The sequence below is a fragment of the Rhinopithecus bieti genome, unplaced genomic scaffold (assembly GCF_001698545.2).
Source record: "Rhinopithecus bieti isolate Rb0 unplaced genomic scaffold, ASM169854v2 scaffold_3040, whole genome shotgun sequence".
Lineage (NCBI taxonomy): Eukaryota > Metazoa > Chordata > Mammalia > Primates > Cercopithecidae > Rhinopithecus > Rhinopithecus bieti.
This window is the reverse complement of record NW_016804657.1, coordinates 3,413,384-3,418,428: the sequence shown is the minus strand read 5'-3', so window position 1 is coordinate 3,418,428 and position 5,045 is coordinate 3,413,384.

Below are 5,045 nucleotides of genomic sequence, written 5' to 3'. Positions count from 1 at the left end.
TTTTTTTTTTTTTTTTTTTTTTTTTTTTTTTGAGACGGAGTCTCGCTCTCTCGAGCCCAGGCTGGAGCACAGTGGTGGGATCTCGGCTCACTGCAACCTCCGCCTCCTGGGTTCAGGTGATTCTCCTGCCTCAGCCTCCCAAGTAGATGGGATTACAGGCGCCCGCCACCATGTCCGGCTAACTTTTTGTATTTTTAGTAGAGATGGGGTTTCACTATGTTGGTCAGGCTGGTCTCGAATTCCTGACCTCAGGTAATCCATCCGCCTTGGCATTCCGAAGTGCTGGGATTACAGGCGTGAGCCACCATGCCTGGCTGACACAAAAACATTCTGAAGAATTTGGCTACTGCACTGATCTCCTGCCCACTTGCATTCTCATCTCCACACCCAATTCTTCACCTCCTACACCCCTCCCCCTAGTCCACCTCAGCCCCTCAGGACAGACAATTTAAGTAATTTTCCAGCCCTGACTCTGAAGTTATCTCCCCAGCAGGAGTCGCAAGGGTGAGTGGTAGAGGGGTGAAGACCCTCAGTGACCAGCTATAGTCTGAGCTGGGAAGGGACAAAGGCAAGAAGAAGGAGGAAATGGGTCACTGCCCATGGCTGGCAGAGCAACTGCTGTGCCTGAGCTTTTATTCTGCTAACAAATCTTTGCTCTCTTCACCAGTGACCCACATGAACTGTCATTCCCAACTGCAATAAAGTGGGGCAAGAACTGAAAAGGGCTGACTCCACAGCTGTGGATAAGAGTTCCCTGGCAGGAGAAGAAAGACTGAAAGACATTTGGCTTTCAAGGAGGCAAAAGAAACAACGAGAGTCTGAGACAAGGAAATTAAAAAACAAAACAAAACAAAACAAAAAAACCTCTGAAAAGCCTAATTGCCCCTAAATGCCTCGACACCAAAACTTTGTCATTTTTTCTTTTTTGTGACTGTCTTCTCATTTTATTTTTAATTATTTTTTTTTTTCTGAGAAGAGTTTCGCTCCTGTTGCCCAGGCTGGAGTACAATGGTTCGATCTTGGCTCACTGCAACCTCTGCCTCCCAGGTTCAGGCGATTCTTCTGCCTCAGTCTCCCAAAAAGCTGGGATTAACAGGCGTGCGCCACCATGCTTGGCTAATTTTTGCATTTTTGGGAGTGACGGGGTTTCACCATGTTGGTCAGGCTGATCTGGAACTCCTGACCTCAGGTGAGCCACCCGCCCGGGCCCCCAAAGTGCTGGGATTGCAAGCGTGAGCCACCACGCCCAGGCTGTCTTCCCATTTTAAACACCCTTTATGTTCCAAGTGAGGTAAAGGTGAGGCATAAAAGGAAGAATGACTGCAGAGCCTCATTAAGCTGGGAGCTAGGATCACAGGAGCTAGTGGAAATCTTGGGTGAATCCTACTGTTTGTTGAACGAGTCCTGGAAACGCCCGCTCATTTGGCTACTTCTTCCTTTCCTGCACACAGGAATTTAACAAGTTTCTTCTACAGCCTGGTGACTTTGTGATCTCTTGGCCTTGGTCACGTTCTCTCTCCCACCCTAGCCCCAGAGACTCTTCCTCTTCTCCTTGGCAGTTCGAGCCCCAGAGTGTTATTTTTCAGTCGGCAGCAGAGGGCGATCTGGCCCCGGAGAATGACCCGGTCAACTCAGGCCGTATGCCTGGGTTGCTAATGACTTGCAGCTCCATCAACATAAAGCTGAATTCTTCACAAAGGAACACTGTCACTAAGCTTTTTCCTTTTCATTCTTGAAAGCTCCACTGCCTTAGCTAACCCCTTCCCCCTCCCGCCTTCATTCCTGCTCTCTTTCCTCTCCCAACCTCTTGGAAACAGCAGGAAATGAACAAGGTCCACAGTGGAGAAAAACAAATCCCAGGGCCCCGCTGAGGAAAACCACAGGAAAATGACCAAGTGGCATTAGCAGCTGCAGGAGTTTTAGGTAGCTGTGTGGTGTGTGTGTCTGTGTATGTGTGTGTGTGAGAGAGAATCCCACACAGCAGTACTTTTCATAGTTTAGCATAACATAAAAATCACCTGGAGAGCTTGTTAAAACACAGCTTCCTGTGCCTTATCCAGGAATTCCTATTTAGTAGGTCTGCAGTGGGGCCCAAGAATTTGGGTATTTTAATGATGCCAGTGGAGGACTGACCACATTTTGAGCAGCACTGCTGTGCACAAATGCAGTGAAATAGAATGTATAGATCTGAGTCAGGGGCTTGCTTGGATAAAATCCTGATACGATGGCCTCCCCCAGAAGAGTCAGGTCAGATCCTTCCAATTCTAGGCCAGAAGATTTCATGGATCAGCCTACAGCTGTTCCCTCCCCTTGGAAAAGGAGCTGAGAATGTATCAACAAGAGCATTGTTTCCTAAGCTCAGATAATAGGCTGGTTCTCCATTGACTGTTTCTTTCATCCCAACTGGCAGAAGAATCACAGAAGGCCCCTCCTTTCCCCTCCAGCAGAGATGAATACTCTACCTACTTAAAAATCAAGAATTCTTCTGACTGGCTGTGTCCAAGTCAGACCTCTGACCTCTCCCCTCCTCAGCACCCTCCAGATCTGAGAACCTCCAGAGTCACCAAGGCTTGTGGAAAGAGCTGGTTATCTTCAAGATACCCAGAGGCGCTTGGGCTGATTTAAAGAGCACCACTCCCTTCTGTTTATGCAGCAGAAGATAACAAGACAGACAAAAGTGCTGCTATGGTCTGAATGCTGATGAAATTTAGGCCCTGATGTGATACCAATTAAGAGATGGGGACTTTAGGAATTGATTAGGTCAGAAGGCTACAGCCGTCATGAATGGGATTAGTGCCCTTGTAAAAGAGACTGGAGGGCCAGGTGTGGTGGATCATGCCTGTAATCCCAGCACTTTGGGAGGCTGAAGCAGGCAGATCACTTTGGGTCAGGAGTTCTAGACCAGCCTGGCAAAATGGTGAAACCATGTCTCTACGAAAAATATTTAAAAATTAACTAGCCGAGCGCGGTGGCTCAAGCCTGTAATCCCAGCACTTTGGGAGGCCGAGACGGGCGGATCACAAGGTCAGGAGATTGAGACCATCCTGGCTAACCCGGTGAAACCCCGTCTCTACTAAAAAATACAAAAAACTAGCCGGGCGAGGTGGCAGGCGCCTGTAGTCCCAGCTACTCGGGAGGCTGAGGCAGGAGAATGGCGTAAACCAGGGAGGCGGAGCTTGCAGTGAGCTGAGATCTGGCCACTGCACTCCAGCCTGGGCGTCAGAGCAAGACTCCGTCTCAAAAAAAAAAAAAAAAAGAGGCTGGAGGGAGGCTGTGAGACACATTTAGAAAGCATCATTTATGAGGAACCAGCCCTCTTTGGGCTCCAAATCTGTTGGCAGCTTGATCTTGGGACTTCCCAGCCTCCATATATGGTACCAATCCTTCTTTAGTTTTAGTGTCCATGTCACAGAAGGGCTCATGTTGTAAAAGAAGTCAAAAGCAGCCTTGAATAATCAGAGCCCTTCTGCCAGATTGTCTAATGTCAATTTGTTTTCCGGAACTATTGCTTCTACATTTTCTTCCTCTTTATCTGGTTCTGGTTTGGAAGCACTTATCTCCATCAAGTCATCTTCTGTTAATTCCTCAGGTGTGATGTCTATTAGCTTTTGAATTTCTCCAAGATCTATATCTTGAAACCCTTTATCTCCCACCTTTTTTGCCACATCCACAATCTCTTTCATGATTTCCTTGATTGCTTCTGTCATATATCCTGACAAGTCATGCACAACATCTGGACACAGTTTTCTCCAGCAGGAATTTATTGTTTTAGACTTGATGGCTTTCATAGCTTTTTCTATAACAATGATGATGTCTTCAATGGTGTAATACTTCCAGAATGTAGTGATGTTCCTCTCTATCAGGATCATCTTCCATACTGTTGACAATCCTTTCCATAGAGTATCATGTGTAATGGGCCTTGAAGGTCCTTATGAACCCCACATCTAGAGGCTGAATTAGACACATATTTGGGGGCAACAGACCACTCTGACACCTTCGGTGTTGAACTCATGGGGTTCTGGGTGGCCAGGGGCATTGTCCAATATCAAAAGAACTTTAAAAGGCAGTCCTTACTGGCAAGGTACTTCCTGACTTCAGGGACAAAGCATCAGTGGAACCAATCCAGAAAAAAGGATTCTCATTATCCAGGCCTTCTTGTTCCACAACTAAAAGACTGGCAGCTGGTATTTATCTTTTCCCTGCAAAGCTTGAGGGTTAGCAGCTTTACAGATAAGGGCAGTCTTAATCTAAACCTGACTGCATTTGTACAAACAGAAGAGATAGCCTATCACTTCCTGCCTTAAATCCTGGTGCTCGCTTCTCTTCCTTACTAATAAATGTCTTTTGTGTCATTTTTTCCCCAGAATCAAGCACTTTCATCTGCATTAAAAACCTATTCAGGTAGATATCCCTTTTCCTCAATGATTTTCATAATGTCTGGAAAATCATCTGCTGCCTCTTAGTTGACAGAAGCTAATTCTCTCGTTATCTTGACATTTTTAAACCCAAACTTCTTTCTAAAATTACCAAACAATCCTTTGCTAGCATTAAATTCTCTCGCTTTAGATTTTACCTTCTTTTTGCTTCAAGTTGTCATATAATGATTTTGCTTTTTCTGTAATCATATTAGAGTATATAGGTATTTCTTATAGCAACACCGCACCAATATAAAAGTTGCATTTTCAGTACAAGATATAAAGGTAGTTTGCAAAAAGTGCAAGGTTTTTGTGACTGCTGGTGTAGCTGCAGTGACAGTTCACAAATTTCCTTTCTTTCTTTTTTTTAATGGTTCTTATGCTGGATTCATTTCTCTTGAAATGGCAGACAACTACAAGCTGCAGGCCTCAAAATATGGAAAAATCAAGCAATTCAACTTTTTCTTGTAATGACATAACTATTCCGTGCTTCTTGGGAGCACTTCCAGCATCACTAGTGGCACTTCATATGATCCCAAGGTGTTATTCAAGGTTTATGGTATTGCACTAAACATGATGAAAACTACGTGAGAACTGAGAGATCACTTTTTTTTTTTTTTTTTTTTTTTT